Source organism: Cryptomeria japonica, chromosome 1 (assembly GCF_030272615.1).
Source record: "Cryptomeria japonica chromosome 1, Sugi_1.0, whole genome shotgun sequence".
Taxonomy (NCBI): domain Eukaryota; kingdom Viridiplantae; phylum Streptophyta; class Pinopsida; order Cupressales; family Cupressaceae; genus Cryptomeria; species Cryptomeria japonica.
The window spans coordinates 710,262,888-710,276,455 of NC_081405.1; positions in this window are offsets into that span (position 1 = coordinate 710,262,888).

Here is a 13,568-nt window from a genome sequence, read left to right on the forward strand (position 1 = left end):
TTGGCATTTTCTGCATATAAGGGATTCAAAGTCTACCAAATGGATGTCCAATCAGCCTTTCTGAATGGAATTCTAGAAGAAGTATACATTGAACAACCGGATGGATTTTCCTTGACCGATGATAAAGACATGGTGTGTAAATTGCACAAAGCTCTATATGGTCTAAAGCATGCACCGATGGCATGGTATGAGAGAGTACATGCACATTTGATCAAAATTGGATTCCAACGTACCAGTGAGGATAACAACATTTATTTGAAGACTGATGGAGACAAGATGTTGATAGCAAAAGTGTTTGTTGATGACATAATTTTTGGTGGAAATGATGACATGTGTATGGACTTTGTTGATATGATAGAAAAGGAATTTGAAATGTCTCTAATTAGTGAAATTAAGCTCTTTATTGGCTTATAGGTTCAACAACTAGATGGTGGTATCTTTATTTGTCAGACCAAGTATATCAAAGAGGTGTTGAAGACTTTCGACATGGAAGACTGCAAACCAGTAGGGACACCGATGGTGACTGGTTGCAAGTTGTTGAAATATTATTCCCCTGATGTTAGTGAAAAAGAGTACAGGTCTATGATTGGCAAGCTACACTATGTTGTTCATAGTAGATCGGACATTGCTCATGTTGTTGGATTAGTGGCTGGATTTCAAAAAGAGCCTAAAGAGAGTCACATGGTGGCTGTGAAGAGAATTTTTCAGTATCTCAAAGACACAGTAGACTATGGTTTATGGTATCTCTATAAAGGGTATTTTACTTTCGATGTCTTTACTAATGTTGATTGGGCAGGTAATGTGGATGATTGGAAAAGCACAACCGGTGGAGCTTTTCTACTTGGAGGAAGATTAGTGGAATGGACAAGCAAGAAACAAACTTGTGTTTATAAATCTATAGTTGAAGAAGAGTATGTAGCTGCATCCATGAATTGCACGCAGACAATATGGATGAGACATGTGCTAGAAGGATTCAAGATAGACATGACTGAACCAGTAGCTATCTATTGTGATAATACAAGTGCAATAAACGTTTCTAAAAATCTTGTACTTCATTCCATAACCAAGCACATTGAATTGAAGTATCACTTCCTAAGGGAAAGAGTTCAAGAAAAGGAGGTGAAAATGGAATATGTGAAGAGTAAAGATCAGTTAGCTGATATCTTTACTAAGCCCTTACCAAAGGCTACCTTTGAGTTTCTTAGAGGTAAACTAGGGGTTAGACCCCTACATCGGAAGAACTAGAATGAAGTAGATCCACCAATCCTATGGAATTCATGTTTATTTTTTCACTAAGGATTGATGAAGGTGCAAGCTACTCCTTTGGGGGAGCAATTCTGATGAAAAGTTTTGATTTAATGCTCTATTATATTTTTTTTTATTTGAGTAGCAGAGATGATGGAAGAGGCAGCGGCAAAATTGAAGACAAGTGATACATTTACATATTTGCAATTGTTGTCAAAGGGGGAGAAGAAAAGAATAGAAATCAGATGTGGAAGATATGAGAGAAGTCGAAGATCAAAAGATTAGATTGAGAGAAGCATTGGTTAAGGGGGAGATGACAAAAGGAGGAGAATCGGCAGATGATATGATATTAGCAAGCAAGTTGCAGATGACGATGTTACTCTAATTGTATATCTGATTAGTGTTGCCATCAATGCCAAAGGGGGAGATTGTTGGCATTTGGCATGATTGATGCAGATGAGGTGATGCAGTTGAAGATGGATGACTACACCGGTAAAGGATAGAAGTATATTGTGATGAAGAGATTGAGATTATATGAATAGATGACGTGATCAGTTATTTCTATTATCATTGATGGCAACTGATGTTCCTAATGTCTTGTTCCTGAGGTGTATATGATCAGAACCAGAACTTGTGGAAATTATCAGAAGGCATGTTTAAAATTTTTGATGAAGTTTTGCTAAGGTTTTAGTAGGGTTTAAGACTAGTGAAGAAATCATCAAACTGGTAATGATTTCTTTTATGACAGTGATCGACGGCAAGTCTACATGAAGTTGGTAACACGGCACAACTTGAGTGAAATATTTAATTTTCATTTGGCGTGATTCAAGGAAGAATTTCTTGGGAATCAACGAAATGCTTAGTAGAGTGTTTTGAGGGTTTGACTTTGGTACAGATCGGATTTCCGTGATGGGTTACGATCAACCAACGGTTGATTTGCATTGTAATTTGTGTAATAATCTTTATAACGATCTATGATGATCTCTTATGATTTGAATTATAAATTCATGATGTAATTAGGATTTTGTGGCCGACCTAGTTGAGATGGCTATTTAGGTTGACACAGTTGATGTTCATTGTATCGATGGTCTTAGAGAATGTTTTAAGCTGTCCAAGTGAAGTGTGAGATCTACCTAAGAGTTGCAGAGTGTTGTGTATAACTGGATCTAATCAAGCAATCAGAGAAGTGCAAGTAACAGATCATTTTCTTACTGGTGCTCCCTAACAGTTGTAGCGAGTTAAATCCCTTAACCAGGTAGGTCCTAACAAGCCTTAAACATTTAAGTCCCCTAACAGGGAAGCTCTCAAAAGAGTATTAAATCCTTTCATGAGGTTGATCCTAACAGATCATCAAGCTCCTAACCAGGGTGCAAGGCAAATCCCCTAACTGTGTGACTCCTAACAAGGTATGCTCCTAACCGGACATATTGTAAGCTCCTAACAGGGCGTACTTCAAAAGAGTACAAATATTTGTGGGTGCCAACTCCCACTGTGGTTTTTCCCTATTTGGGTTTCCACATCAAAAAATTATGGTGTTCATGTGTGGAATGTTTTTCATGTGATCTTCTTATTTATGTTTCATTTCATGCATTATGTCTAAGACGCCGATTTTGATGTTTTATCAGAAGTTTATCAGAGATTACCAGTACTGATAAGAAGTTGTTTGAGAAATTTTTTGATCTAATTGATAAGGTTTAATCATGAGTTGGTAAATGACCAAGTTTATATGATTGCTTTGGTGGTGAAAGTATTGATAGTTGTGGTAAATGATTTGATTAATGTGTTAAGAAAATCCGATAAAGAGGTTATTAGATCTGATTAAAGAAGTAGAGATATTTGTTAAATGGTTTCAGATCTGAGATTAGTTTGTTCTTGAGTGAAAGTTTCAATTGGTCTTAATACTGATTCCCCCCCCCTCTTAGTACTAACCGGATCCTCATAGGATTAACACATTCTCCACTCTATCTTTCTACAATTATTTCCACCATAAGGCAGCATGCCCTTTCAACTTAGTATGTGCCAACTGGACTCTCTATGGGTCCTTAACATCCTCAAACTCAGAGTAATCCTCCAACTCTCCAATCCAATCAATTAGATCCTCTGGATTCAGCGTTCTGGAAAAGTTTGAAACTTCCACTTTATGAACTTTACTCGCTTGTGCCACTACTCTCAGGAATCTTCCCTCTCTTTCGTCTTCTGGCCCTTCAGCCTCTTCTGCCTCAAGCTCTTCACTGGATTCTTCATACTCATCCTCAAATTCTGGATTCTTCCACAAACCAGCCAATGTGTTCCAGATTTCATTCCTCATCTCATTCTTGAAATCCTCCATCATCTTCTCTACCCTTCAGAGGTTCATCCTTCTAGGTAGCATATCCTCCTTCGCTCTAATGAACTGCCTCAACTCGACGATTTGACTACCGGTTTCAATTGCCTCTCACTCGGTGATCTATTGAACACACACGCAGCCTGCCTTCGATCGACAATTTGTCCACCCCATATAATGCCTCAAGGTTCACAAACAACTCTCCACCAACCGATTCATAACCAGCTCTGATACCAATTGATGCAGCCATAACCAGTGAATCCTCAAAAGAGAACTGACCGACTTATGCAGCAAGAGTAACACAATGAAAGCAACAATAAAACATAGAACGATTTTGGAAATAGATCATATTATTGTCTTAGAACCTCTGAAAACCAATTGGTTATCATCATATAGTCATCATAGAAATCCGGTAGTCTACCGGTTACATACAGGCTACAAGCCAGATACAATCCATCTGGAACTCTCAGAGTCAACCGGATCACTAATCATGAATCTATATCCTTATTCTGATCTCTACTTTCTCTACTACAAATGATTACATAATACCCTATATATACCCTCCGAAACATATCTAGGTCGGCCACAAAAGATTACATTTGCCAATGCAGGAAAATGAAACGTGTAACTAAGTCGGCCCTAAGAATGAAAGAAATTCCTTCAAAAAATAACAACCAAGAAGTGCGGATCAACAGGAAGGTCAGTCACATGCCAACGAACATCGAACAAGACCCCAAATAGATCGACACGCCAAGAAACCGCTCCAAGAATGAAGGAAAACCAACCAGTAAGCTCAAGAACTGTCTCGGAACCCAAAAACTGTCAAACCAGGAGTGACAACTAGCTGGAAAAGAATCCAAATGGACTGAAAATCTGGAATTAAGCACATGAACCAATCTGGAAACCGAAAATAAGATCTGCAATGAAAAGCAAGCACCTACTGGCAGGAGCACAAAAAACTAAACAAGAACTAAACTGAAAGGAAATATTTTTGGTTGATGTAAGATTTCTCATAGACTGGGGATGCTCTTGCATCACTTCCTCCCTTGCCCTGGTTGTTGGTGAGGTGCCAAGTGTCGCTCTTATCGTTGTCCTTCCTCGGTCTCATCCTCCTTCCTCATATGATATAGATTGGGAGGATGATGACCTGATCGTTGAAGCCCTCTAGGGCCCTATCTTTCTTTATCTTGTAGCATAGTATGTGTGCGTGATTGTGTTCCCTTATTCTTTCTTTATATGTTTGTTCCCTCCTGAAGGACCTAGGTTACTCTATACATGCGTGGATATGAGAGGTTGACTATATTTATCTATTGTGCCCTCCTGGAGGACCCGAGTTACTCCGTAGGTTCTCGGATATGGGAGATTTTTTTGTCGTACACCTTCTTCTATTTGTCTCTCTACTTCCTCTATTTGTTTAATCTTGTTTTTCGATGTTCGGGAATGATGCAAAGCATTGGGCACATTTTTGGCCTTCTTTCATGTTGACCCAAATCTTTATCTTATCTTTTTCTTCAGATCCGAGAACTTTGGACATATGACGATATATCCATCTCACATTTGTATTACATATTTCTCACTGCTATGGGTTTTGATGCCAAACTATCAAATCACCCTATCCTCTCGCATGTATCATTGATGTTGCGGACATTCATGTGTCACCAGCTAATGGTAGCATTCCATGGAAACATCTCAATATGTTGGCATGCCACAACTGCTCTTCTCCTTAGAATGACATGCCTTCCATGCATATCATTCTAATGGGGGCCATCATATCTGCATGATATGCATTTGTTATTTAGCCTCTTGCATTTATGTTTCTTGTCGATCACTTTTTCATTCTTGCTTAGGTGAGGGCCAAACCACTAAATCTTTTTATTTCTCATGTTTGCCTAGGTGGGGGCCAAACCACATGATCTTTTTCCTTATCATTTTTTGCCTAGATGGGGGCCAAACCATTTGATCTATCTCTTTTATTCACCTTTATAGGGGCCAATCTACCACTTATCGAATATATCTTTGATCGCCCAATTGCATGGCTATCTAGCGTATCATTACCCATGTCAGCAAAAATCTTGCTCTATTGTATGGTTATCCATACTGGCATACATCGTCACCTAATTACATGGCTATCTAGTGTATCGCTACATATCCCAACAAAAATCTCTCCCTATCATATGGTTATCCATACTAGCATACATTGTCGCCCTATCATATGGCTATCTAGCATAGCACACTTTGCTATCCATATTGGCACATCTCATATCACAGTGACTGCTTATCTTGAATCTTTTCGTAACAAGAGACTTTCCTCCAAACGAGGTTTGTTTCTATTATGCTATCTTATCTATCATCCATCTTAATTTATCTTTTATCTTATCATCTGACATGTTAGTTTGTAGCTAGCATGTTTGCGATGTGTCAATTAGCAATATCTATTTCAAGCTTCAGCTTTATCTCACAACCTTGTATGATCAATGAAATTTTGCCTCCCCATCATGACTCTTTTCTTTATCTTCCTCTACTTTAGCTTCGCATCTTTCAGCAATGACATGCTCGCTAAAGTGGGGGCAAAATGTAATATCAAAAATCACACCTTGTACAATTCAATGCAACAAATGGCACCTTCCTCCACGTCATCGGAGGTCGTGTACCACCGCTTTCATCTTGTTGTCCACCTAGATCACTTCGTCAACTCTAAACTGGAATCTTACCAATCCCTTTCAACTTGCCATCCTCAAGACACTAGTGCGACGTGGAGATGTTTGCACGACTTGCTAGCATCTCGTGAATCTGACAGTTTGCAGGTGGTCATTTGAGCATTATGCCTACACCTGGAAGACATTGTAACGCCTCTGCATGCGCCCACCGACGTCGGTTTTTCTTCCAGAGCTTATATCTCTCCCATTTGAAAGCATTTTGGGGGATTCTTTTGGGATTTTTGACTAATTCTTGTAGGTTGAAGCTTTTGGAAATCTCCTTGGGCAATATTCACGAGTTTTCACGACACCACCATTGTTGCAATCTCTCAAACTACTCATAGTGTTGTCTTCAAAAGTCTCAGAAAGGGAGTTCACTTACTTTCCTTGATTTGTTTGCATATTCGTGATCTTTCATCTCAATCTATTATTGTATTTATTTTATCTTTATCATTTTGTTTCACCGTTGCTATTATCAAGGTTATCCGTGAAGGTGGAAACACCAAAACAGGGGTCTGACTGTGGTAAACTCCAAAACACAACCCCCAACATTTTCCTTCTTTCTTTTGTGCAGGTTGCATATTCGAGGAAAAGTAGTCATCTCCCAAGAGGCTTCAATTGTGGACTGTTTGTGATTTTCCTTTACTCTTCTTTCTTACTTCGTTTCAGTATTTCATATTTCATGTTGGTAGCTTAGTTTGTTATTATCTATATTTATGTAGTTATATAATTACATATATTGCTCCTGTACGACTTCTATGTTATGTCTATATAGGATAACAGTGCGTCGTGTTGGTTTCCTAGGTTCACGTGCTCATCCCAAGAACAGAGACTCAACAGAGTCTTCTAGGAGCCTCATTTGTAGTTTGTTAGCTTAGTATTGCATTTTCATCCCCTGGCTCACCCTTAGCACCAATTTAAGTGAGGTAGCAGAGGATAGGTTTGTTCTCTAGAATTTGTCATCTTAGAGGTAACGAACCTCCTCTACACAAACAAAAGTGAGGCAGAATTTGGAGGCAAGTAATGAGTGATACGTCTCTATTAGATATTAGTAGACAACGTCAAGACTCTAGTGAAGGTGATTTGGTGATGGTTTATTTGTGAAGGGATAGGTTTACCACATGAACATACCACAAGTTGAAGTATAAGAAAATTGGTCCTTGTAGGGTTCTGAAGAAAATAAATGATAATGCAAATGAGGTAGATTTACCAGTCGCTCTAGATATTTCCCATGTATTTAATATTTCTGATATGTATACCTTTCATGATGAAGATCATGATAGTGCCCGTGAGGAAGAAGTAGATTAGCAGTGATCAATTCCAAGCAGGAAATGGGAAAAGATTGCATAGATTTTAGATAAGAAAACCATTCATATTTGACAAGGAGAATACAATAGATACTTGGTACAGTGAGAAGGGTTGGCACCAATAGAAAACACATAGATTACAGAATGGGACTTGAAGAAGCTGGATCAACTTAAGTGGTAGGAGTTTGAGGACAGGAACTCGCAGGAGATGTGTTATTTTCAACTAGAGGAGAATGATGCAAGGACTTCCAAAGGTCATAACTTTTGACTCAATTGTCCATTTGGGTTGAAATTTGACATGAAAGTGTATTGTGAGGAGTTGTTTGGATTGCCGACAGAACCTAGTTTGATTGGACCTCAACTTGATCAACTTTTTAGGGCCTAATTCCTTCATCTTGGGCCTCAAAACAAACTTTTTTAGTTTTTTTAAAATTCTTAGAAAGTTAGAGATATGCAAAACCTCGAAAGGTAGGTAGAAGACTTGAAGAAATGATGAAAAATCAAAGAATAAGGCAAATAAAAGAAGATTTTGATGATGAAATAGGCCAAGAAAGAGGTGAAGACCAACATGCAAACACTAAAGAAGTAGAAGAACAATTAAATGAACTACCCTTCAAGGAAAGGATGACCAGGGCATTAGAAGGGAGAAAATATAGGATCAAGATTGAAGTATCAAATTATGCAGGTAGTCTTAAACAAGAGGAACTGATAGATTGGTTGAACATCATGGAGAAATTCTTTGAATGGAAACGTATGATAGATGAAAAGAAAGTTAAATTTGCATGCACCAAGTTAAAAGGAAATGCGATGATTTGGAGGGATCATTTGCAAAAAAAAAGAACTTGAAAAGGAAAGGAGAAAATAAGAACTTGGGACAAGATGGAGAAAAAAATGAAACATAATTTTCTACCAGTAGGCTATGCACAAACTCTTTTTCGGATTTTTTAGAACAGGTAAAGCAACATTTGTCTACTGTAGAAGACTATACAAGAGAATTCTACAAATTTTTCATAGAAAATGATGAACGGATGGCTGCAAGGTATGTTAATGGTCTAAAGTTTTAAATACAAGATGAACTAACCATGCATAGGGTTAGTAGTATGGAAGAGACATACCAACTTGCCTTAAAGGTAGAAGAAAAAAAAAACCGATAGTAATTTCAAAGGAATATAGGAGTGAGAAGGGGCATGCCATCCCCATCATGTGGTGGTTCTAATTATAGTCAAGGAGAATCCTCCCAAGGAATATAGAAGCAAGAAGATGCCCACCAAAATCAATCAAATCAATAGAGAGGAAGAGGATCATATTAGGGTTGAGGATACAATGGTGGTAGAGGATGGGAAACACAACACACACCATTCATTTTCTTTAGACGTGGAGAAGAGGGTCATAGAGATTTTGAATACTCAAATTATAACATGCATAAGTAGAAACAAAGAAAGCAATCTAGATTGAACCCAGCCAAGGATGGGGAAGAAGAAGGGGTTGAATCTCAAACTCCACCAGATGTTGGAGAGAATCTCATGATGAGAAGAGCAATGATGGTTTCTGAAAGGGATTGAATTCTAGAAAAGTGATAATGGAGACTCGAGGCTTCGAACAAATATATTTTGAACCAGATGCACCTTAGGAGGAAAGGTATGTCAATTCATTATTGAAAGTGGTAGTTATGAAAATATAGTTTCTAGGGAAATGGTAGAAAAGTTGAACTTACACTGCGAAAAACATCCCCATCCTTACTGTATTGCATGGTTCAAAAAGGGGAATGAAGTCAGTGTAGATAAGAGATGCCTAATCAAGTTTTCAATAGGGAAGACTTATATAGATGAAATATGGTGCGATGTCATTCCAATGGATGCATGCCATGCATTGCTAGGAAGAACATGGCAATATGATATAAAAGTTATGCATGATGGGCAGAAAAATACATATACTTTCTACAAGGATGGTTCTAAAGTAATATTGCTGCACCTCAAGGATGAAGGGAAGACTAGGAGTATGTTGACTACAAAAGAGCTTATTAAAAAGATGAAGGTAACAGGGTTTTTATATGCGTTGATGACCCAAAGAAGAGAAAATGAAGTAAAAAGACCTACAAAAGCAACAAAAGTACTAGAAGAGTTTGTTGACGATATACCAGAAGAGTTACCTAATGGTTTACCGCCAAAAAGGGATATTCAACATCATATTGATGTGATTCTAGGGGTATCTCTACCTAATTAGGTAGCTTACAGGATGAATCCTACACAACATGTAGAACTCAATAAGTAAGTGATAGAACTTATAAAGAAAGGTGTCGTGAGAGAGAGCATGAGACCGTATATTGTGCCAACATTGTTAACTCCAAAAAATTATGGCACATGGAGGATTTGCATAGATAGTAGAACCATTATTAAAATCATCATCAAATACCAACTCCCTATACCTCGCCTAGGTGACATGATGGATGTGCTTGCAAGAGCTAAATATTTGGCCAAGATTGATCTGAGAAGTGGCTACCACCAAATTCAAATCCGAGAAGGGGACAGATGGAAAATAGCCTTCAAGACTAGAGATGGATTGTATGAGTGGATGATGATGCCATTCAGATTATCTAATGCACCTAGTACCTTCACGAGACTAATGAATATTGTGTTGTGATCTTACATTGGCAATTTTGTAAAAATTTACTTTGATGATATTTTGATTTTTAGTAAAAGTAAAGAGGAGCACCTACAACACTTGAGAATCATATTGGAGGTGTTGAGGATAGAGAATCTCTATGCAAACTTGAATAATTGCAAGTTTATGCAAGACAATCTTGTGTTTCAGGGTTTTGTCATATTAGCAGATGGTGTTAAAATGGATGCAGAAAATGTTAGCACAATTCTAGAGTGGCCTAGTCAACGTAGCATAACAAAGGTAAGAAGTTTCCATGAGTTGGTTACTTTCTACCAAAAGTTTATTCAAAATTTTAGTAGTATCGTAGCACCCATCATAGATTGTACCAAAGGAAGAGAATTTGTGTGGACTACAGAAACTGAGGAAAGTTTTAGGTATCTAAAGAAGAAGGTTACAAAAGCTTTCATATAGGCATTACCCAATTTTGATAAAGTATTTGAAGTAGAATGTAGGATTTTGCCATCTTTGCAAATGGTGTTAAAATGGATGTAGAAAAGGTTAGCACAATTATAGAGTGGCCTAGTCCATATAGCATAATAGAGCTAAGAAGTTTCCATGGGTTGGTTAGTTTGTACCAAAAGTTTATTCCAAATTTTAGTAGTATTATAGAACCCATCACAGATTGTGCCAAAGGAAGAGAATTTGTGTGGACTACAAAAGTTGAGGAAAGTTTCAGGTTTCTAAAGAAGAAGGTTACAAAAGCTCCCATATTGGCTTTACCCAATTTTGATAAAGTATTTGAAGTAGAATGTGATGACTTGCATGTGGGCATTCGATCTATACTTATTCAAGCAGGTAAACCCATAGCCTTTTTTAGTGAAAATTTAAATGATGTGAGGAAAAATTATTCAACTTATGGTGTAGAATTCTATGAAAGTGTACAAGCTTTGAGACATTGGAGTATTATCTAGTGCCCAATGAGTTTGTGTTCTTTAAAAATCATATTGCATTAAAATACCCAAACAAACAAAAGAAGCTAAATAGTAGGCATGCAAAATGGGCCTCCTTTCTGCAAGGTTGCACCTTTGTTTTGAAACACAAGTCAAAGAAACACACTAACTCATTTGGGTGCATTTTCCGGTGAACATTTTCAACGAACTATGGGATTTCTTTCGTTTTGTCAGATCTTAGGAGGCAATTTGTGTCAAATTTGTTTTTTTCTTTTAAATCTTGCCCAACGTTCATCGGAATTCTGACAAAATCAACTATCGTCAGAATCTTGCTCGACGTTCGTCAGATCTTAGGAGGCAATTTATGTCAAATTTGTTTTTTTTTAATTTTGTTCGACGTTCGTTGGAATTCCAATGAAACCAACTATCATCAGAATCTTGCCCGATGTTCGTCAGGATTCCGACAAAAAACAAAAAAGTGAAAAGTAAAAAAATAAAATCGCGCGGACAATGTTTTCCATACTTGCAACATCGTTTTTCTTGGTTTGTGAAGGTTATAGACCGAATTTTCCATAGCCCGATTTTTTTGCCTATGAAAAAAAATCATGTCAAATAATATGAGCGAAGAACAAAATATGGAGATAATTGCTAGATTGTGGTCTAGCTTGAAAAGAAAAGGTGATGGGAAATGTTGTCGGAATTCTAACAAAAAAGGACACTATGTTTTGATAGAAATGTTGTACCTATGACGAAAAATTTTGTTGCAGGTGCACCATTCACATCGGAGCTTCCTTGCATTTGTTGTTGGAATTCTGACAAAAAAGGGTACTATGCTCCGACGGGAATGTTGTACCTACGATGAAAATTTTCGTTGCAGGTGCACCATTCTCATCGAAACATAATGCCCTTTTTTGTCAGAATTTCGTCGCAGGTACAACATTCCCGTCGAAGCATAGTGCCCTTTTTTGTCAGAATTCCGACGAAAAACCCAGTGCATGGTTCGTCAGAGTTCCAACAAATTAGACCGCCTCATTATGTATCAACTTTCGACAAAGAAGGCGTCGGAATTCCGACAAACATCTGTCCATCGAATAACCCGACGAAAATTTTTTTGTCGTTTCGTCGAATCTATGACAATAATATGTCAGAATTACGATGATAGTTCATTGGAAAACGACCCCAAATGTGTTAGTGACAGAACCAAGTTGCGGATGCCTTAAGTAGGCATGTTGTAATTTTGACCACCATGAAAAATGAGGTAGTTGTCTCTGATACAATCAAAGACCTATATGAATTTGATAATCATTTTTGGGAGATTGTGGAATAGTTAAGGAACCCAATCGCTGGCAACATGGATCATATTCAAGGTGAGTATTTTACGCAAGATGGCTATCTCTTCAAAGGAAAGTAGTTATGAATTCCATCTATGAGAGATAATATTATAAGAGAATTTCATAGCAGTGGCTTGGTTGGACATTTTGGAAAGGATAAAACAATAGTCTTCATAGAAAATAAATACTATTGGCCAAAGATGAAAAGAGACATAACCGGGTACGTGGCATGATCTAGGATTTGTGAAGTGGCTAAAGTACACTCATAGAATACAGGGTTGTACATGCCATTACCCGTACCTACTGAACCATTGACATATTTGAGTATTGACTTCGTTTTGGGGCTGCCAAACACACAAAGAGGTAATGATTAAATTTTTGTGGTTGTTGATCAACTCTCTAAGGTGGCTCATTTCATTTCTTGCAAGAAAACTAGTGATGCTACAAGAGTGGCATAGTTATTTTTCTCACAAATAGTTAGATTACATGGTGTCTTGAAAACCCACCTCTTATTAGGATACCAAGTTCTTGACTCACTTTTGGAGAATACAATAGATACTTGGTACAGTGGGAAAGGTTGGCACCAACAAAAAGCACATGGATTACAGAATGGGACTTGAAGAAGCTAGATTAGCTTAAGTGGCAGCAATTTTAGGACAAGAACTCGTAGGAGCTATGTTCTTTTCAACTAAAGGAGAATGATGCAAGGAGTTTCGAAGGTCGTAACTTTTGACTTGGTTGTCTATTTGGGTTGAAATTTGACATGGAGGTGTTGTGAGGAGTTTTTTGGATTGCCGATAGAACCTAGTTCAATTGGACCTCAACTCAATCAACTTTTTAAGGCCTAATTCATTCATCTTGGACCTCAAAACAATCTTTTTTTTCTAAGTTTTTAGAAAGTTTATTTTTTAATTTTTTTTTGAACTCATAATGGTTATCAGTTTAGAAAGTTGGAAATTTGTCTTGTAGTTATATTTTTTAGATTCTCAAAAGTTTTGGTGATTTTTTAGTGTGGTGTCCTAAATTGTGCCTAGTGCATTTATGACACTTATGCATGGCGCCCAGTGCATTAATGACGAATTTGTGATCAAAATCCCATCATTTTGACATCATGA